We start from the raw sequence: 23,061 nt of genomic DNA, 5'->3' as shown, positions 1-23,061 counted from the left end.
ACTCAGCCACCATTGGATCTTTAACGTTAAGGAAACTATCAGATAAAAGACATCAGTGAAACCCTAGAGGTGAGGGCCAAGGGAGGGGTGGAATATGTTTTAGCTTTTTTATAATGGCCAGTATTTGGCCTCCTCTTTGCTAGTTTCTGGTTGGTTGTTTTAACCAACTCATGGATTCATACAGGTGTGACGCTGGAACGGTCCTTAGTACCACGCTTCTCAAACTTGAAATTGCATGTGATTTGGTCTGGGATCTTGGTAAAGATTCTGATTCTGTAGATTGGGATGGGTCCCAAGTTGCTGCATTTCTTATAAACTCCCAGGGGGTGCTTCAGGTTCCTGGGTCACAAGGCCTTCAAGTTCTTTAAGTCAACGCCTTCATTTTACAAATAAGAACGAGGAGGTCTAGGAAAGTCCAGAAACTTGCCTATCACCCCATGTCTATAGTGAGATATGTAAAATAAATAAATAAATAAAGATCAAAAAAAGACATAACTTTCACATCATTCACAAGGGGCTCTCATTAATTCTTTTGACATCTTCATGAGATTTTACTTTCTACTCACAATAAAATAAAATGAAACATAAGGAAGAAAGATGAATTAATTTAACCCTGTTTAGTAAGTTGTGCTGTTTACCTGGAGTGTAAAGTAAGTTTAGTCTCAAGTCCCAGTTCTTGCTCTTGATCACGTGGTTTTCCTGCTGGTGGCCAGGTATGACTTGGGGTGAAGTATTAAGAAAACGTGCTAAAGGCTCACGTGTGAGCTGTGCTCTTCAATCCACTTGAGAAGCTGACATTTTGGTCTGAGTCTGACCTCTTACCTGGTCCCAAATTCAGATTGTAAGTAAAATATTCTTTATTTTTTTAAATTAATTAATTTATTTTTGGCTGTGTTGGATCTTCATTGCTGTGTGCGGGCTTTATCTAGTTGTGGCGAGGGGGGCTACTCTTCGTTGCAGTGTGTGGGCTTCTCATTGCGGTGGCTTCTCTTGTTGCGGAGCACGGGCTCTAGGCGTGTGGGCTTCAGTAGTTGTGGCACGTGGGCTTCAGTAGTTGTGGCTCACGGGCTCTAGAGTGCAAGCTCAGTAGTTGTGGTGCATGGGCTTAGTGGCTCTGCGGCATGTGGAATCCTCCTGGACCAGGGCTCAAACCCGTGTCCCCTGCATTGGCAGGCGGATTCATAACCACTGCGCCACCGGGGGAGTCCCGGAAAATGTTCTTTAGAGCTCCAGAAGTGTCAGCAGAGCTACTGAGAACTACTGCATAAGTCGGTAGTGGTGAATAAACAAATGAGTAAGTGCAAATCGCTTAACCTGGTGCCTGGTTACATGGCAGATATCCAATATTAGTTAATTCCCATTTTAAAATTTTTGTGATTTATTGATTTCCTTTATAAACATATTAAATTCTTCTTAAAACCAAATGCCCTTTTAGTTTTGTGTGGCTCACAGACCCGGCTAAAGGAGGAACAAAGTCTAAGGGAGGAAAGAACTTCAGAGATCTTCACAGCAGTGTGGGAGTGAGTAACCTCATTATTTCCTTAGGAAGTATTAGCCTGAATAAATTCATAGTTTGTCCTTACAGTGGGATTTGCTTGACTTTTATCTCCAAATACAACTTCCTATTTCTCAGTCATTTCTCTGAGAAAATTTTCTCAGGATTATTTTTCTGTATTTATTTCCCTCCTACTTTCTCTTTTTTTCTTATTAGTTATCTCTCTTGTTCTTGCTCTTAATCATTCCCCTCCCCCCCCGTCACCTTTCTTTCCTTCCCTGCCTTTTAAAAATTTTTTGCTAGTTGGAAGGAGAGTAGCATCAGAGTGTCTTACCGTTGGTTCACAAAAACTCTGGGCAGGTAGTTAATTATTTCTTAATTTTGATGTACAGTCTCCTAAATTAAGGGAAGGGGGTTGATGCATGATTTGCCGGAGACCTCCGTGAGTGTGGTGCTCACTGCTTTCTTATCATGGGCGGGCATCGTCGATCAGTGATGCACAAAAGGGTCCTCGCACTAGTGAGACCGTAGGAGTCTAGGGTTCCGGACCAGAGGATGCAGGCAGCAAAATGCATAGGGTAAGATTCAGATGATACCTATTCTTCTCTCTCCTCCCCATTCCACTCTTTCTGGAGAATGAAGCCAGTGTGGCATGAGGTCAAGAGACCCACACCCAACCCCTAAAATGCTTGTCACCGATCAGCAGACACCTTCTTCCCCTGACTTGGAGCATGGAGACTCCTGTGACCAATTTGCCACATCTTTTTGAAATAACAAGGGATTTTTAAGGTGTTTATCCCATCTACAGCTTTTTAGAGCAGCAAGTTCATTTAAATAATTACCTAGTCATTTAGTTAATGCATTCTTTTTTAAACTTGACTAACTACAGCGTATGTGGTTTTGATGGAAAAAGAGCCCCCTTTATGTAATAGCACTGTTTTTTCCCCCGCAAAATAAATGCAACACAGTTATTTTACTGCAGAGAAATTAGCTCATTTGCAAATGCCACCTCAGAACACAAGAAGAATGGCATTTATTGAAGCACTAATAAAGGCACCATGTTAGAATAATTTTATGCTGACGGGCCCACAATCACTCAATATTTTAAGAGCTGTCATCACACCAGCATGAGCTGCATGCAGAAGTACAAATTGATGCTGTGGCATCGTGGCACTAAGAGTATAGTTGGAATAAAATTGCGCAGCCTCTCTGTGGCGTCTGCCGGTGTCTCTGAGCCCCTCACTGCCCTCCCAGAGTGGGTTCTTGGTTTTGCAGCGGCAGCTACACATTCTGCGAGTGTACGGTGTACCAGGCTTGTGCTGTGAGCCCTCCAGGGTTTCTGGAGGACGCTTCTCAGTAGGTACTCAGTGACCTGTGCTGTCGCTGAGCAGAGGGCCGCACAGGCCTAGAAAGCTGAAAGAACCGCAAATCAGCCAAAGCCACTCTTTAGATATGGATAATTAAGCAAACAGTCACCATACAATGGGTGAAGACCTCAGAGCATCAGTTTTAGCAAGTTAATAAATTCCAGTCATGGCCTGCAGTGAAATGCTAAGCTTGAACAAACGAGAACGTCGGCATGAAAATCGGGCTTCACGATTCAACCCTATGACTTCTCACCCCGTTTTTATCCTTATTGGAGCCGGGGGTGGAGGTGAAAAGAATACCTGACAGGAGAGTGTGGAGGAGCGCGCAAAGTTACCTGTCCTGTTTAGACAGGACACCCCACTCGAAACCTCGACTTTCCTCGCTGCCTCTTGGGCAGGATCAGACATGTTCTACCCTGCAGGAGGTGTGGAGGCGCCCCTGCATATCTGGGTTGAACGCCGTGAGTTGGTAAGTTTGTTTGGGCCCACAGGTGTGCCCGTCTGTCAGGGGAGCTGAGAGGGAGGGGCGGCGGGGATCTGCGCTCTGCAGGGCAGGACGCAGTGCACTGCACCCCACGGTGGTGCTGAGGGTGTGGAGCCTCCCGGCCGCTGAATGAAAGGCTTTAGTGAGCTTGATGAGATGGTTAATTTGGATGTAAGAGAGGAAATGTTGTAATCAGCAGCCCGATAATTGGGAAATACAACACATTTCATGTGAGGGGATGACAGAGTATAGCGGCCGTTTAATTGGGGAATATAGATGATGTGTGTACTTATGCTATATTTGTGTAATAGTCTTTGTGGTAGGCAGAATCCACACCCCGTCCCCCGCCCATGTCCATATCCTAATCTGCAGAACCTTATATAGCAAAAAGGACTTTGCATGTGATTAATTTAAGAGGGACTTTGCATGTGATTAATTTAAGAGTCTTGAGATGGGAGAGTATCTTGTATTATCCATATGGGCCCAATGTTATCACAAGAATATTTATAAATGAAAGAGGGAGGCAGGAGGGTCAGAGTCAGAGAAGATGTGGTGACAAAAGCAGAGCTTGAAGTGATGCCGTTGTTGGCTCTGATGATAGAGGAAGGGGTCATGAGCCGAGAAATGTGTGCAGCCTTGAGGAGCTGGAACAGGCAAGGAAGCAGGAGTTCTGTCGGCTGACACCTTGACTTAGCCCAGCGCGACTTATTACGGACTTCTGACCTCCAGAACTGTAAGATAGTGAACCTGTGTTGTTTTAAGCCACTGCATTTGTAGTAATTTGTTATAGCAGTATAGGAAACAAATAGTTTTCTTATTTATAAGTATCTTAACTGCATTGAAATTATTTAGTTTTTGGTGTTTGATGAGTTTTGGGTTATCATATGAACTTAAAGTATGATGGTTAAAACATGGTATTTTCCTTACAAATTAATGAAAAAAGAGAGACTCTTTTTTATTAGGAAAAGAATTTTTGTTAAAAACACAAGCAAACATAGGGTAATGGTAAGAATAGTGAGAAAGTACCAGTCTTTGGAATTAAATAGACCAAGGCTTTGAACAGTACTGTGTTTTCCTGGATAAGTTATAAAACCCTTGGGCTTTAGATGCCTTACTTGTCAAATGGAGATAACAATAATTTCTTCATAGAGCTGTTTTGAAGAGTAAATATGTATTTAAAACTCCTAATAGTGCGTGGTCGTTAACAGGTACTTAATGAATACTATTTGTTCCCTTACTTTAGCTATATTTAAGAGTAGGTGTAGCACACTGCACAGGTGTGGCAATTTTAAAGCATGGCTGTAAATTCTTTGACACTTACGTTATCAAGAGGTGGTGTCTGTGTCTACTCCCTTTGAATCTAGCTGGGCTTGTAATGCTTCAGCCAACAGAGTATAATAGAAACGATGCTATGTGACTTGTGAGACTAGGTCATGGAAGGTCTTGTTTGCTGAAGCATTCACTCTTGGGGCCCTGAGCCACCAGGTAAAAAGCAACTACCCTGATGCTTCCATGCTGTGAAGAACCCCAAGCCTCATGGACCGGCCACCTGTAGGCACTCCAGTTGACAGTTCCATGTATGCCCAGCCTTTGAGTCATCCCATTTCAGGCACCAGACTTGTAAGTGAAGAAGCGTCCATAGGATTCCAGTCCCAGCTGTTGGAGTCACCTGAAGCCACTTGAGTCTTGCCAGATGAAGCCCCAGACATCGTGGAGCAGAGAAATCGTACCACTGTGCCCTGCCCAGTTCCTGACACACAGAATCCATGAGCACGATAAAATGGTTGTTGATTTTTGTCACCAAGTTTGGGATGATTTGTTATGCTGCAATAGAATACTGGAGCACTAGATTTTAACCCTTGTTAGTGAAAAATAGGAGGCAGAAAATTGTGGTGCTAAACCAGTAGCCCACTGCAGATCAGTAAGCTGGAAATAAAACATAGACACATGTATTTTTATAGTTCTTCAACTGCATTCTCTTTGTAACAAGGAAAGGCAACTGGGTATGCTTTAATATATATTCCTTCCAATTGCATTGTAGTTAAAACAGTCTCTTCCTCATCATTCTTCTCCTAAGTTAAGAAAGGAGCCATGTCTTTAAAATCTTCAGAGAGGATGCCTTCTGGATCCTCTGTGTATATCCCTGTCTGTCACCAGATACTTGTTCGAAAATACACATCTGAGTGGGAAAACCAACTCAAACGTAAGGAGACAATATCTTGTTTGTCCAGGTGATTAATTAACAAATCTTGGATTTCCTACTCCTCTTTGTAATAGCTTCTTTATGTGTGTGTTACTTTTATCTCTCTCCTCTTTCAGATTTGAAATACAATATTAATCATGTGCTAGACATACAAACAAAGGGATTGCAACTAGATCATATTGATAGGATCACGGTATTTGTGGTACACAGAACCTAATCTCATCCCTCTATTTTTGGATGGCTTGGCATTGTCTCACGAATCAGCTACTTGCAGGATTTCCAGCGGGCACAGAAATGGGAAGCTCGCCCAGACTTCAAAGTTTGGCAAACATGGTGAGATAGACCTTACAATGGCTGCTAGTGTATGTATTTTCGTGGGATTCCCCCCACATCCCATTTTAATTTAAACACATATGTTCATTATTTTTGAAGTATATGCATATGCTTGAGTATTTATTTGGAAATAAACAAAATCATTTTCATCACAATTATTTTTTAAAAGCTAAGGATAAAGTAGCACAAAGAAATCAATATTGTAGGATATGCACACAGAATAAATGACTAACTGAAAGTTTTGTCAGGTTTACAGTATTTTCAAAAACAAATGGTTGCCTTTATTTAATGTGGGTTGGAAATAATGAAGCAGCGGAGGAAAATGAGGTAACATTTTCACTCTATCTGTTAGGTCTTCAAGAACATCACATTACCTTTCCTTGTCTCTGATTCACTTGTGAAATAAGACATTGTAAAATGCCATTGACTGTCAGCAGTATCATAATCTGAGTGTGATGAAAAAGTGAATCATAAATGGAGAAGTATATTCCTTAGGAATATTTGGATATTTTCAGGAACTAGCAGGACAAGGTTTATGCTGTCCAAAGAATATTCAGGTTGCCCATAGGAGGTGTTAGCTTCTTTTAAACTGTGGTTTTCAACACAAAAGCGATTTATATTTAACCATAAAATTCTCATTTTCTCTTGGTGGCCACGACAGGTGCCCACCGCCTCCTCCGGGGCAGATCCTCAAACTACCCGGTGGCTTTGGTTGAAGATGTTCCTCTTACTACCAACAGTGCTCTCTAAAAAACTGAAGCCTTCTGAGTCATGTTTCTTTTGCTGTCAAATGAGTTTTCTTTGTTGGAAGCTGATAAAGTTTTAAAGTCATTGCTTTGGCAACAAGACCTTCTATTCATAGAAGTAATTTGTAAGACCCAATTTTCTGGACCCGATTATATTTGGAAAATGTGATCTGGGCAGTCCCTGATCTGAAGCTTATACAATTTGGTAGACTGTCTTGAAGAAAAATAATGCAAAATTCCAGATAAAAGTAGGTAAGAAAGTGAATATTTATTTAAACTGAGACAAGAAATCACAACACATTATTGGTGCCTCAGAGATTCAGGCTCTTTACTTCTCGGGCCCTTTTAAGCAGTTGACCAGAAATGACTTCATAGAAATGCTTGCTTTTAAAGCCTGGCTTCCCCTGCCACCTAGAACATTCCACAATTCCTAGTGACTCTTGACACTCTCAGGTTTGAGTGTAAGAGATGCCCTGAAACTTAAACTCATTGACCTCGAGGTAAATTTGCCTCTGGTGCAGTGAATGAATGAATTTTGCCAACAGAAAACAATAACTGACACTGTTGTGTACTAGCCTGGCACGGACCGCTGTTGCAACCACTTTACGTGGCCTCAGTGGTACGTTTTGATTGTCCAGTCCCACTAGCCAGACAGGTGGGAAATGAAGATTCTTCTGTGTATAATTATATGATTTCATTTACATAATATGTAAAATATTAATATAATACACATACAGGACTATTTATAGCCCATACTCATAAACAAGGAAAAACTCCACAAGTTCTTGAAGGCAAATTCGTGGCAATGCTTTAGACTTCATTAAAACAGAGAAATGTTAATATTCCAAAGAATGACAAACTTATCAAGTAATAAAGTCTGACTCATAAGCATGCTACTAAAAACTATTATTATATTTTTTAAGAATTCACAGTCAATTCTTTGTTGGAGAAAGGGTTTTTTTTTTAAAATTAATTAATTAATTTATTTTTGGCTGTGTTGGGTCTTTGTTTCTGTGCGAGGGCTTTCTCTAGTTGCGGCGAGCGGGGGCCATTCTTCATCGTGGTGCGCGGGCCTCTCACTATTGCAGCCTCTCGTTGCGGAGCACAGGCTCCAGATGCGCAGGCTCAGTAGTTGTGGCTCACGGGCCCAGTTGCTCCGCGGCATGTGGGATCTTCCCAGACCAGGGCTCGAACCCGTGTCCCCTGCATTGGCAGGCAGATTCTCAACCACTGCGCAACCAGGGAAGCCCGAGAAAGGGTTTCTTGTTTGTGGTTTTTGCTCTCTTGTTGGGTTAATATTGCAAGATCAGTAATATCAGAAAAGGCAAACATTTTCAAGGGTACTTAGTCAATTTTTTTCTGAAGGGTCAATTATAAATATTAAGTATTTATAATTGAATATAATTAAATATAATCATGTTTCATAATTTGTAAATAATTCTCCTCCCACACATGATAGGAGATTATTAAGGTGTTTAATATATCAGTTAAGCCTGGCATAATAGGATTCAAATTGGTAGACCTCTGTTAGTTAAACATATGTGTTAAACTTCCGAAAATAATTTTTGCAGCATTTTTTGAAGAGTAAATTAAAGGATAAATGTAGATTTAGCATGGCCAGATTTCAGCCCGCAGTGAATGTTCGCGGTTAAGCTCAGAATCATAGTGAAAGCACAGTTGGGACTAAGGAGAGGTCCCCAAGTGTGGAAAGTCAGCTTTAAAATGGAACGGGTAGTGAAAGGGCTCACAAACTACTCTGTTTGAGTAGTGACCGATGTTTGCTTAGTGTAAGCCTAACTGACTGGTGGTGTTATTTATTTTAACCATTCCCTTACCTTAATTTGTCATATGTGATGTCAGTCAGGGTCCCAGCAGGAAACAGAATCCCCTCAGATGGTTTAAACAAGGAAACTTGAAAGGTGGGACTAGTTAACAGAGGTGAAGGAAGGGGATGGAGTACACATTGAATGAGGGACGTTGAGGCACCCAGAAAGTAGCAGCTGGAAGCCATAGTTTTTATCCCTAATGCCTGAGGGGGCAAACGGTGGAAAGAGTATTACCAGCCCCTAGCCACGCCTGGCATCCTGACACATTCCACACGGGAAGAGTCACCATAAAATGACACTGCTGGTAGAAAATGACTCAAAAGCAGGAAGAGCAGGGAAGAAATCCCCCAGCCTCTCTCCTCTGTCTCTCCAGTTTCTTGTCAGTGCCTTCTGTTGGCCTAAAACAATTGGAAGGCAGCTGGCAAAAGAGAAGCACTGGGATGCAGAGCCCCGGAGCACAGAGTATAGAAGAGAGTGCAGGGAAGGTGGGGGCAGGGAAAATGAAGAAGAACAGAAACTATGACTTCAGCAGATCTTCAGTTTGAAATTGTGAGTTATCGGGACAAGTATTACCATTTACATTTCAAGGAAGAAATAGCTTATATAATGTATGACATGTCAGGAGTGACAAGTGGAATCTCACCATGATTTTGAATACTGTTTTATTGCCTGCTCACACCTAGTAGGCACTTAATAAATTGTTTGTTGCTTGAATTGTGTATTGAGTACTGCAGTCTGTGTAGGCATCACAATTAAACTTTTATACTCTTAGATGATTTATACTTAAGCTAGATCAGTTCATCTAACCAGTTTAGCCAAGGTTGACTTTAAAAGTTCAACAACAGATAGGAAAAGTTTCAAACTAGACAACTTAAAAGTTTTTCACATGAACCTTTAAATGAACAGAAGTTGGTGATACTCAACTAGTTATTTCTGTATCAATTAAGCATAGGCTCCTGGGTGTGCCTTACTACATAATAAATGGTATTGATAAACTGGGACAAAGTCAATGTATGTAAGTTAAATCAAGTTTTAAGTGTACTAATAGGAACCAGATAGCTGAAGAATGACATTTTCTATCATTTTGTAAAGTAAATAGTCTCTACAGACTATTATGTTTGTAAACCTGAATGGTCATCTGTTGGTTTACTTAAAAATAGGTTATGTCCACGGCTTGGGGATGGATCCAAGCTTTGAGGGCCCTGAAGTTTATAAATGGGGGTATCCGCTTTAAAAAACATTAAGAATTATGACTCAAAATTGCTAGGTCTTCTTCCAGAGCATTTGTAGTGGTCCATGCAAATGAGTGAGTTACTCTAAAGATTGTTTCATTCACTTTAGAGCAAATGTGTTTGTACTCTTCGTACAGACTTACCGTCTGCCAGCTATGTGGTAGGTAGCCTCTTGGGAACTGACCTAAGGCAATTTGGTCATATAAAATTCCGTGGTTCTTTTGGTGAGATAGAGTAGACAAGATTAGATAAGTTTGTGGTGCACAGCTTAGCTGCTCCCCACAACACTACCACCCGTACAGTGGAAGCGAGTCTCAGACCACATGCTCTTACATATATAGATAGTTACTGAACGGTCATTCACTAGCAAAGGAGGAGCCGAAAAGCAGGACAGGACTAGTGTGGGGTGAGCAACATTCTTACCTAGGGCACAATGTTTAAGAGAGTGCCAAAGAACTCAGTAATCAAGATAAATAATATTGGAATGTATTATTTTTCAAAATCAAAATTAATGCAATATATCCATGATGAAGAAAGTAAACATATTAAATAAATATGGGTTCAGCATTATTGGCTTTTCCTTTTGCCTCTGGCTCCAATATGATTCTGCCTGGCACCGCAGAAGGTTTTTATGTATTCTGCCTTGAGCTCAAAGAAATCCCAGCTCTCTGTTCTTTGAGATGGCGCCAGCATTCCTTGCATGAAAGACCCTCTCTAGGCCAACCCAGTGCTCCAGGGGCAGGACTCTATCTTCTAGCTGGTGTTAGACAAATAGAAGTTCTCCGGGTGCCGGCCTGAGCAAGGCTCAAGCTTGGGTGCTGTTCTCCTGAGGGCAGGTAAGTGCACTCACTAGATTCTTGGATTCTGCTTATGCCCTGGGTTAGGAAGTCTTTAGAATGTATTTTTAGCTCATCTGCATGTCTTGAGTACCTCGAGAACTTATTTCTCGTATTCACCGTGCTAACTTCAGAATTAAAACTCATGCCTGCCCTTCACTCTGAATGAATAGCAAAGCCTTGGTTGATGATGGTGCTAAGTTATAGCTAGGCTTGTGGTAGCCTGGGGAGCGGCTCTTTCTCATTGTAGAAAAAAGGTACTATCTGATTTGTCATCTGTACATTCTTCGCTGTGCATTATCGGTTAGCACCTAGGCTTTGGCTAACCCTAGTGACACTTACATCACGTCATACTTGATATGCTCAAGTAGCTTAAAGTAATGTAGAGGCATTGGGGCCCTAGAAAAAAGTAGGTTATACGGCAAAGCCCCTTCCCTCACAGAGAGAACTTTCGGTGGGAAAGAGAGAATCAATAAACAAACATAAATACGTGTTATAATATGTACTGTCAGGCATTGATAAATACCGTAAAGAAAAATGAGGCAGGATGGAGGGATAGAGCCTGATGAAAGGCATTATTTTATTTAGGGAGGGGTCAGAGCAGTCTTCTAAGACAAATGACATTTGAGCAGGGACCTGAGTGACATAAAGCAAGAGCTGTGCAAATAGCTGGGGTGGGAGAGCTTTTCTGCGTGGGAAATAGCAAGTTCACAGGTAACACATGCTAGGAGAATTACCACATTCATGTTGCAAAGGATGGAAATGAGAAAATGTAAAGCACAGAAAATAAAAGCCTCCTATACTCTCATTCCTCAGTGATATCCACGTGTAACAGCTTATTATGTTTCCTTCCAGAAGTTTCCCTATACATATGAAACCCTATATCCTCCTTTCCTTTTTCCTTCCCTCCCAACATTCCTACCTTCTTTTTCTCATTTCCTCCACCCATCTCTCTCTCCGTTAAGATGACCAAACCATACACACTTCTTGGCAACATTAAACGTTTCTTATTAGTATTTCTTCAGTATTAGTATTTCTTTCATTTCAGCACATTTGCAGAGTAACTTCCTTCTTGGGGTTCTGCTGTGGTCTGTGTTCTAAGGTTTGGATGTACTGAAGTTGATTCAACCAGTTTTTGATAAATGAGCTTTGTGTGAGTTTCCAACTTTTTTTTTTTTTTTTTACTATTAAAAGAATGCTATGGTGAACATTCTTGTATATATTTTATATATGTGTATGTAAGTATACCAGTGCAAGTATTTCTTGCTAGTCCTCAAATCGGAATTATAGGTCAAATGGCGTGCACTTTTCTGATTATAATATACATTGCTGAAGTGCCTTACAAAAAGGTTGTGCTAATTTATATTCCTGCCACACTTCATGAGAGCGCCTGTGTTCTGATACTCCCACCAGCATTAAAGTATTAACAGTCATTTACATCTTTGCCAGTTGATAAATAAAAATTACAGCTCCTCATTATTATAATTTGCATTTCTCCTCTTTTTTTGTGAGGTTGGATATTTATTTCCACAGCTATTGGCCATTGACTGAGGCAAGGGTGCTAACTGTGATTGAGGATAGAAATCCTCACCTATTACCTGTCTAATGCCAAAGGCTGCCACCAGCACGTACATCTTGAGTGGATTAGAAAAAGGAAAAAGGTGACCTTTCTCTGTGACACTTTAGTGCCATCTACTAGAAAATTGGCATTGTGAATAAACAAATCCATGACGACTACTGTGTGAGTGGTTAGTGGTACCTGCAGAGTTGTGCGGTGCTCAACCTACACATCTGTATAGGACAGCCCTGCTAATATTCACAGTTAGTTTCTGAGTCTCAGCCAAGATAACTGTTGTCATCCTGACCTCTCTAGCTTTCGTGTGTTAGCTCTCTGACTGAATCTAGGACATGGCCCCAGTTTTTTCTTTCTAAATCCCTTGGGCTGTCTTGGTCCTCCCTTTCTGGCTCATTTAATCTGTCTGCAAACTTGACTCTTTCGGTGATCTGGTTGGTGCCCTTTTGTCACCTTCTTGACAGGAAGAAGTAATTCACATTTTCCTATAAAAGCCTGTGATTTGAGGTCACAGGCCCACCAGCTTTCCTAAATTTCTAGCAGACTTGCTGTGATCACGTAGCCCATTTCTCTCTAAAAACACCTATCGTTTGCTCCTTTCTGGAATATAGGTGCCCCTCCAGGCTTGTGGCACGATACCTACAATAGATAACATTGATTGAGTGCTCACTAAGGACAGGGCACTGTTCTCAGCTCTTTACACGTGTGAATTTGTTTTACCATTTTAACCACCTAATGAATTAGATATTAATTAGTAGTAGTATCACTATTATTCCATTACTATTACTACTATTTCTAGTATTTTCAGAGGCAGGTGGATAAGGCAGAGGCGGTGGAGATGAAGGAAGCAAAAGCTAACAAATGTACACTTAGGATTTAGGGCCATTCCCACCTTTCTAATAAGGGAGGGCACTGAGTTTACCTACTCAGAAATATAATAGAGGAGTTCAATGCCATTGGGCAAACTCTACAACAACTCAACCCGCAAGAGGCTTGAGATAATTCAAGCCCTTTAGCTGCAGAATAAACTGGTGAGACTCACAGGAGGCCAGATCCTTGGGAAGTAAGTCCCTGTTGACCTCCCTTTAAAAGTGTACAGAGTTCATGGTTCCCCATGATCCTCTGAGCAAGTGTTACATGCCTCTGATACAACTCACAGTCCAACAGAAAATCAAGCAGCGGACTCTATTTGAAAATAACCAGATGAAAGTGTGTATATGTGTGTGTTGGGGCCTGGAGAAAAGTTATGAGGAGCACAGTATATCCGGTAAGATGTCCTGGAATTTGGGGATTAAAAGCAGCCTTGGGTATCATAACTGAAGACTTCTGTCTTCAAGACCTGGAAACTGAAACACTGCGGGATCAGTGACTTAGCCAAACTCACCCAGCTTTGAGTGGCCCGCCATGATGTCCAGAATGATGCCCTTTCCCAGAACACACTGCTCTGTTAAATTTAGAGACAAGGGTCTTCAGTTTTAATATCAGGCCTGTTGATGATTGATTGGTCAACATTGGGAAAATCACTTCATCCAGTTGCATAGGGATAAGATTTCTATAGTTTCTTTGCTCCTTAACATTCAGTGACCTAGCTGTAAGTTCCCTTTCTAAACCTGCCCCCCATCTTCTTTTTTTCCAGTCCCCACATCCACTGACAGCCCTTATAGGACTTAAGAATGGCCTTCTTCTGTGACATGTTTCAGCCTGTGTAGGCACCAGTCCTGGGCCCCACCCAAGAAGATTTATAGTGTGGAGCTTCCTCTTAGCAGTGCTTTGACAAGGAGAATGTCAGTCAGCCAGCATCCAAAACCAAACAAGTGTCAGATGGCCGGGGAAAGAAAAACGTTGAGCAGAGTTGAGAACTCAATAACTGTTTCCGGGCAGAAGGCTTCCTTTATGGCCATTTCAACTGGAGCATCAGAGCGTGCCTGAACTAGAGGGTCTGCCCCTTTCTGACCCCAAATGCCTGGGCTACAGAGGCCTAGGAGCATTCTGTCAACCATTTATCCTTACTCCTGTGTAGCTTAGGCCCCTGGGACCACCACTGGTGAGGGTAGGAGTCCAGGTGCTACTGAGGAATGTCTGAAGATCTCTCAGCGCACCAGGGATGTCTCCTGTAACTCTTGCTATCCACACTGTCAGTGTATGGAGCTATGCTCGTATTTATCTTGGTGTGCAGAAATGTGTTTCTCAAGCTCACAGGGTCCTTTTGATGACGTATGTCTCTTTCCTTGACCAGTTGCCCTCTGCACCCATCCACCACACTGTGGGGTTGACATCTTTTTATTTTTCTGAGATTGAAAATCTGAGATAAATGACTTATTTTCACTCTATTCCTCAATCTGGAAGACAGGATTGCTTTCCACCCCCTCTCTACTGATTTATGCCCATACTTGCATCATTTCTGTGTTTTATAGGGATCTTGTGATACAAATATTGTGTGTTTGGGGCTAGCCAAACTCCATCTGTGTGGAGATTCTATCTTGGCAAGTACAATCTAGCGAATTTAGATTTCCCAGGTACTGAATTTACTTTCAGATTTCTCTCTCCCTTCTTTTACTTTTCCATCTTTTTTTCCATTCCTTCCTCCCTTTCTTCCTCTTTCTTCCTTTGAAATGATTTCTTCTGTGGAAGTAGAGCACAGTAAATATATCCGTAGAAATAAATTTCATAAGTATCTATTTCTTGATTTCTATCATCTTAGAGTTAATAAACTCTCCCATGAAGAAGACCTTGTGAATTTTTAAAGTCGGTGGCAGATGAAAAGAAACGATATGTTATCCCTAGAAAAATTTTAAAATAACCTGAGGATAAAACAGGAAGTACCCATTTTGAGGTGTTCTCTCAAACACAAGTGCTTTCAGGGCCCATCAGGTAAATGTATGTATCTATTCAATGTGAGGCAGTTGGGAGTGGCAGAGTCTGTGGTTGAACTAGAATGTCATGCCTACGATTACTTAAATTTATTTTAAGTTAATTATTTTTAAAAATCACATTGGCCACTCAGAATAAGTTTGTGGACCCAACTGGACGCCAGGACAGTAAGTTTGCAACCATTTCTTTAGGTAATCGTGACTATGTTATTTCTCTGATGAAACTGATACTCGTCCTGGAATGATTTAAGATTATGGTTTCCCTCACCACACTGCTTGTCTGTCACTTTTCCTCTCCTCCTTATTGTCTTTAGAATAAACTGAAAATTCTTACGGCATTTAATGTTCTCCCTGATCTGACCCCAACCTGTTATTATGTCCATATCTTTTTCTCTCTCTCAAATTGCTGCTTGCCTCACCTACTCATATTGTCTTGAACATATTCTATTTTTTTATTCTCTCCTATCGGTGTGCTTTGTTTGGTATCAAATCTTTTCCTCCTCGTTGTAGACAATCCACTGAGTCAAAGCCTTGATGACAACTTCCTTTACTGAGTTCCATAGCCTATATTTAAAGCCTCTTGCTCTGTGCTCTCACAACACTTTATGTAAATCTGTGTTAAACTAGGGTGACGTATGTCTTGGTTTGCCCTGGAAAGTCTCTGTTTATGCTTGTGGTTCCATCTTTATTACTTTATAATGGTCGTGCTAATTACAACACTTACTTACAGTTTTGCCTTATGTTGGAGTTAGATGTGTTTACGTCCTCATTGGACCAAGGATCAACCTTGAATCATCCAACGACTGGGCTATCTATTTCTGTTACATTCATGACTGCCAGTTAAGGAAATTGGTGAATTTAATCTAATTTCCATATGAATAGAAAGGGTTGAAGATAGTGTGTTTTATAAGTAGCCCAGATACTAAGTGACTCATCTTTAGGGGGTTGCTGTTCTTTTCTCCTTTTTGGATAAATTTGACTCTGGTTATTTCTTGCATTTAGATAGTGGTACTGAAGAACAGATCGTGGAACTGTGTATCTTAGAGCAAGGAAGGACCTTACTGATGATCAGGTCAAATCTCCTGCCTTCGCTCATGAAAATAATATTGTAGTGAACATCTATTACCTGTTGGTCTCCGCATCATTCCTTCCTCTTCTTTAGATAGTGGCACACTGATTTTCCTTTGGGGAACCTTCCCCCCCCTCCGCCCCCCCACCACCTAACTTTCAGTAGCAGGACCACCGAGACTAGGATGGGGCGACTGAGGCACCTGGGGTGCAGTTAGGAGGCCCTCATTCTCAGGTTTGTGCATGAACAGGGTTGGCAATAACAGAGAGCGCCTTCTTAAATAATGTGCCCTGGATGCTTGCTTGCCTCAGGACCCTAGTCCTGGCCCAGTTTAGAGACAGTGAGTCTGACCCAGTCCCTGTCTCCAGGGATGGACGTTTGACCCAAGCCTGGTCAAAGAGGTTTCCCCGCACGAAGAGGCAGTTATTGGGTCTCTTGGGAAAGCAGTGTGTTCTCTTTGGTGCAGTTGGAACAGTGAGGATAGAAGCCTGAAAATGCCAGGACGGCCATGTGGGGCAGCCCGCAGGAGAATGGATCCACAGCCGAAAGAGGCAGATCCAGGAGTGGAGAAGAGCTGCATGCTAATGAATTATTTAAGCACCTGCATCCAGCTGTCCTATTCGTCCTAGAGTTTGAAGATACATAATCAAGAAATCACTCACACACACACACACACACACACACACACTTTTCTTTTTTTCTACATGCCAGGCTTGAGTTGAGTCTCTGTTTATTTGCAACTGAAAGAGTTCTGTCCATCAGCAGGAAGTGGGGAAGGCCCGTGGGAGTTGATGTTTGCTCTTCGTCACACCGCTTTAGTCATGTGTGGAGAGTCAAGCTGGATCTGCACTTTCCTGCACAGTATTTCTTCATTCCTCTCTACTGTCTCTGATGTTTACCAGCAACCACATAATAGTTAAGGCACTGAACCGCTCACTTAAGTGCGTTTGACAGAAATCACAAGTTAAAGATATTTAGGAACTAGGAGCCTATGCTTGATTTTTTAAAGAGAATTGTTATTTTCATATTAATGTGCTGCTCAACTTATTATGTTAAGTAAATAAAGGCACTGAAGCCCAAAGAGATAAAGTACAGTGGATCTAGGTCTCTGGATTTTTTGTTCAGTGATTTTTCAGTCCACCTCACTGCCTCTCAAAATAAGCAACTCCTCATTTTCATCTTCTGGCTAGATTTTGATCTCTTGTTGAGCTGCAGGGATCAGTTGGGTGTCTAGATTGTAGTTTATTACAATGCCTACTCAGCTTCCAACCAAGCAGTAGTGATTGATTTTTTTCTCTCCCATTGGGGCACACAACTCGGTTTGCTAATGGTGACAAGTGACATTAAGAGACAAATGAGTTTAAATTAATGACCCTATGCTTACAAACTACCTCAGGGAGGGCACATTCACTCTGATATTAGAGAGAGAGTGGTGCTTTTGCCACGTGCGATAAGTGAAGTTAATGAAAAAATCCAAAGGCCATCATAACTTCACACACTCCTGCATGCACATGCTCGAATCACCTGAAGCGTTTGCTAAAACACAGACTTCTGGGCCCCCGTCTCCAGAGTTCTGGATTCAGGAGGTCTGGGGTGGGGCCTGAGAATTTGCATTTCTAACAACCTCCATGGTGATGCTGATGCGGAAGGTCTGGTGAACACACTTTGAGAACTGCTGCTCCATATTATGAATGGAATTTGATCCAAACAAGGAATTAGTGTGCTATGCTAACAGAGCTGCAGAGTTGAGATAGATTTTCTTGTCCCGTTTTCCCTTTTGAACCCTTCAAACACAGACATGCTAGTAGAGTTCCTTTAAATAGCTGAAAGAATGCATATGGCAGTGGGATGTGTCATTCACAAGTAAGAAAACCAAGAGACATCTAATCTTGATGAACTTAGTTGTGACTCTTAGTTTTCCAGACCCAGAAACTTTGTTGTTTCATTCATCTTTCAGGGATGGTGTGAATCCTCAGGAGACTGTTAAATAAGTCTGGATGCAAATTTATTATTGTGCCATGAAAAATCACAACAGTTCAGAGAACTGTTGCTCTCATGTCCGTAGATAACACTTTCTCTTGCAGTAGGCAAACTGCTATGAAAACCAAAATAATGTCAAATTACATCAAAAGTTTGCTTAGGGAGTGTGGCCTGAGCAAGACAAGTTCATCAAATTTTAGGAATTTCGATCATAGGCTGGCATGATGCACTCACCTCCGTTGGAGGAGAACCTTTCTTAAAGGGCATGTGTGCTCCCACCCCTTCACCAGGATCATCTTTGCTCGCTAAGTAGTGCCGGATAGACACTGCTAAAATGTGCTTGCCTAGCATGTTTTTCTACACACCAAGTTGGCAAGATGGTTTCTAGAATAGGTTAAGATATTTAGACAACTTGAAAGCAAGGCTTGCTCTGGACATCAGGCCATTCTGTGCTGATCTAATTCAGTATATCACAGACATGTCTACAAAGCTTAAAAGTAGGGGAAGTGGACTTTCATCTGTGGATATGAGAAGGCCTAATAGAATATGTGGGAAGTTCAACATTTTTTAAAATTTATTTTCTTATTCTTCATTATTCTAAAACCTTAGACCCTACTCCATTAAATAATGCTATCCACCTATCAGTTCTTGTCCCCTTGTCCATTAAGATTGATATAAAATTGAGTTAGTTTTCTTGGGCCACGCAGAAGTCTAAGACCTCCTCAAGAATGGTATGATTCTTGGATGTTTATGCTATTCTAGTCAAATAGTGGTTCTGATTTCTTGTTTGTTCTGAAGGGTTTCTCCTTTTCTGACGGGTTCTCTCTGCTCCATTCTGATCTGTATGTAGAGCAAAGACACTTTTCTTAATTTCCATCAAAACCGCTTACCTAAAACGTTTCTTGTAGCTGGTGTTTCCTGAAATTTTAGGATGATGATAGGATAAGCATATAGCAAAGCATTCAGGATGGAATATTAGACAACTGTGTCCTAAAAGTGCTTCAGGAGCCTATCATGAATTGAATTCCTCACTGGACTCCAAACTGCTATTTCATGCTACTTCTTCGTGGAATTTTCCTAATGACTCATCTTTGAGTCCGTAGAACATTCTGAATCTCAGAACAGTTTGACTCTCTTCTGTTACCCCTGTCTGCCTCCATATCATTTCCTCAAGACCCTACCATCAAAATCAGAGTGGTCTAATATGGTAGTTTCTTAAAAACAAAGACAGCTCTCCACAGTCCACTAACAATAATGCTTCGAAATAATGAATGAAACTCATATTTCAGGAAAGCTATATCATATTTTCCTGCACAGTCTCTGGCAAGTTCTTGTGATCTCTAGTTCGATAAAAATGGTACTGGTAGTCAATTGTGTAGTTTAAATCTCAGAGAGCAGCCACCTTCCCATGACTGTGGGCTTCTGGTACCTCCCTTAGGATCCCACCCCAAGGTATGTCTGCTAGGTATAATCATGGTATGACTAAAATAGGATGAGAAGAACCCAATTAACAGAGCTATGAATGAAAATACTTGCAGTGTCCAGTCTGGTTACACAAATAGGTCTTATATTTCTCAAGAAAATTAAATTTTCCTGACATTGACACCCCAACATTCTAATCAAGATTTTTCCAGGGGCTTCCCTGGTGGCGCAGGGGTTGAAAGTCCACCTGCCAATGCAGGGGACACGGGTTCGTGCCCCGGTCCGGGAAGATCCCACATGCCGCAGAGGGGCTAGGCCCGTGAGCCATGGCCGCTGAGCCTGCGCGTTCGGAGCCTGTGCTCCGCAGCGGGAGAGGCCACAACAGTGAGAGGCCCGCGTACCACAAAAAAAAAAAAAAAAAAAAAAAAAAAAAAAGATTTTTTCCAGAATATTTTTGTGTTTTGTTGATATGTTATTGTTGATCTTTTGTCTGAAAAACAATTGAATCATGTATATTTGTTTTTTATTGTATGGTATTATATTTTATTGTAGTTATTAATCCTAAGATTTATAGAGTATATTTTGCTGGGCTTTCTGAATAAATATTTTTTCCTTTAATGATGATGATTAAAAATATTCCTTTCCAATAGCCATCTCTTTTCTTTTTGCCTGCTTCTTGTATTATTGAATTATCTATCCAAGTTATCATGTTGAAAACTATTCTTTTATTTTTAATTTTCTAAGGTTTTAAAAACATTTAAAAAAATAAGGAATGGATAGTGAATGCTGTTGAATGCCTTTGAAACATCTGAATGATTTAATTAAATGATTTATCTTTTTTTCTTATTAGGCCTATTTTTTGAATAATTATGTTAAGAGATTTCCCACTACTGTGCCTGAATTCTTGGGATAAACCCTACTTAGTCACGGTGGCTAATTCTTTTGTACTAATGAATTCAGTTTGCAGTATTTATATTAATAAGTAAGATTTGTGTCTTTGTGTGTGTGTGTGTGCACGTGCGCGCATGCACTCTTCATGTCTAGTTTGGCCTTAGGGTTTGTTAGCTTATAAAAAAATTGAGTGCTTTCTGTAGCACAAGAATGATCTGTTTTCTGAAAATCTGTATAATTTTTAGATAAACTACTTTTAAAAGTAGCTTTTAGATAAACTTTTAAATAATTTCCCTGTGATAGTCTTTTCATATTTTAAATTTTTTAATTGAATCATTTAAGATAATATACTATTATCCCCTAAACCCAAGTACTGTATCAAGATGTTCTTATTTTGGGAATTCCCTTGCGGTCCAGTGGTTAGGACTCGGCACTTTTGTTGGTTGCTGGGGCCCAGGTTTGATCCCCGGTTGGGGAACTAAGATCTCACAAGACGTGTGGCTTGGCCAAAAAAAAAGTATCCTTATTTTTAGAATCATAGAGTAGTTTCTATTTTCTTAACCTCTATTTTAATATTTATTAGGCAAGTCTATCCTTTATTATTTATTGTATTCATCATTTATTATATTTCATTTTAAACCATTTTTTCTCATAGAAACAATGTTTGGGTTTTATTTAGCTGTTTTACAGTATTATAATTCATTATTTTTTTTCCTTTTAAAAAAAGGATTCTTTTTATCCTGATTTTTATAGTAAAATTTTTAAAGTTACTTAATATCTTAAATTCTATGCTATTTCATGTATATTCTTACCTATAATAAAAGTTTTAATGATCATGAATTTACTTTTGTCTATAACTTGGATAGAATATTCAAGAGAATTAAGTATGTAAATTCATATACAGTTCTCCCATTTTCACTCTTCTAACAGTCTGTAACTGTCCTCTTGATTTCTTTTATGATCCATGGGTTTCTTTTATTTTGCAATTTAATGTTCTAATTTTATAAATAATATGGACAATTGGAAGGTGTTTCTTTTGAAAATCTAAGGTTTTATATATATGTATGTGTTGTATATACATATATCTATATACAAACAAAGGTATGCATATATATTTTATTTATTATATATCTATATCTGTAGCTTTTTAAAACTACATTATTCAAATTATATCTTTATTTTTAAAAACATATTTTAGACTCAAAAGACCTAAAAAAGGGGTACATAAAAATTTCCCATAATAATTGTTTTCCTGGAGTGTCTGTTTTTTCTTTTCTTTTTTTTAAAAAATGTATTTATTTTTGGCTGCATTGGGTCTTCATTGCTGCATGCAGGCTTTCTCTACTTGCGGCGAGCGGGGGCTACTCTTTGTTGTGTGTGCGGGCTTCTCATTGCGGTGACTTCTCTTTGTTGCAGAGCATGGGCTCTAGGCGCGCTGGCTTCAGTAGTTGCGGCAGGTGGGCTCAGTAGTTGTTGCTCATGGGCTGTAGAGCGCAGGCTCAATAGTTGTGGCACATGGGCTTAGTTGCTCTGTGGCATGTGGGATCTTCCCGGACCAGGGCTTGAACCTGCGTCCCCTGCATTGGCAGGCGGATTCTTAACCACTGTGCCACCAGGGAGGCCCTCTGTTAGTTTTTAACTGTAGTGTTTCGAAGCTTTGTTACTTAGTTAGATCTTTGGAGCTAACTGCCTTATTTCCTCTGGATGTTTATAAGGTTTTATTTTTATCTTTTTAATTAAATAATTTAACATTTGCCTGAACATAGACATTTGTGGGGTTCTTCTCAACAGTTTTTCTAGGAACACAATCAACTCCTTTGATTTGACTGTCCTATTATTTACAAAAACTTTTTATTTTGAAATAATTTTAGATGTACAGAAGAGTTGCAAAGGTAGTATACAGAGTTCCCATGTACTCTTCATCCAGATTTACCTAATTTTAACATCTTATATAACCATAAATGTTAATTTATTATATTTATCAAAATTAACAAATTAACATTAATGCAATATATTAACTAAACTACAGACTTTATTTAGATTTCACCAGTTTTCCACCATTGTTCTTTTTCTCTTCCAGGATTTAATGCATTTAGGTGTCATGCCTCCTTGGAATCCTCCAGTGTATGACAGTGTTTCATGACCTTGATAATTTTGATAAGTATATTCAGTCAGTTTTTAAAACTAGCAATGGAATGCATTCTTCATCTGTGATTTCTGCCTCTATTCGAATCATGTACATTTTCCCCCTGGGGAACATATATAATTAATAGGTTTGATCTCCACTTTCTCATTCCTTATCTGTCATTTTCTTTCAAAGATTTTCTTTTCTCTACCTCTATAAATTTAGACAGTGTTGGGGGCTTCCCTGGTGGCGCAGTGGTTGAGAGTCCACCTGCCGATGCAGGGGACACGGGTTCGTGCCCCGGTCCGGGAAGATCCCACATGCCGCGGAGTGGCTGGGCCCATGAACCATGGCTGCTGAGCCTGCACATCTGGAGCCTGTGCTCCGCAATGGGAGAGGCCACAACAGTGAGAGGCCCACGTACCACACACACAAAACAAAATTTAGACAGTGTTTCTCATGTTTGCCTTTTACTTTGATTTTTTGATTATTTGCAATATCAATCTCTCCTTTATCACCATTAATAATTAAAAGCTTGGCCAGTCTAAATTTGATTTAGTTGTAACACTTTCTTTTCTTTTAAATTTTTTAACATCTTTATTGGAGTAT

General features: G+C 40.3%; 1 long non-coding RNA gene across 1 annotated transcript in view; it reads left to right on the top strand.

Annotated features, from left to right (window-relative positions):
• The first annotated feature begins 8,967 nt into the window (after positions 1-8,967).
• Positions 8,968-23,061, top strand: part of LOC137227025 (uncharacterized) — a 57,087-nt gene continuing 42,993 nt past the window's right edge. Inside the window, exon 1 of the long non-coding RNA XR_010944655.1 lies at positions 8,968-9,003. This is a non-coding gene — a long non-coding RNA (uncharacterized lncRNA). The remainder of the gene's footprint in view (positions 9,004-23,061) is intronic.

Source organism: Pseudorca crassidens, chromosome 7, assembly GCF_039906515.1.
Source record: "Pseudorca crassidens isolate mPseCra1 chromosome 7, mPseCra1.hap1, whole genome shotgun sequence".
NCBI classification, from domain to species: domain Eukaryota; kingdom Metazoa; phylum Chordata; class Mammalia; order Artiodactyla; family Delphinidae; genus Pseudorca; species Pseudorca crassidens.
Note: the sequence above shows the minus strand (reverse complement) of the source record. Positions and strands in the feature narration are given on the sequence as shown.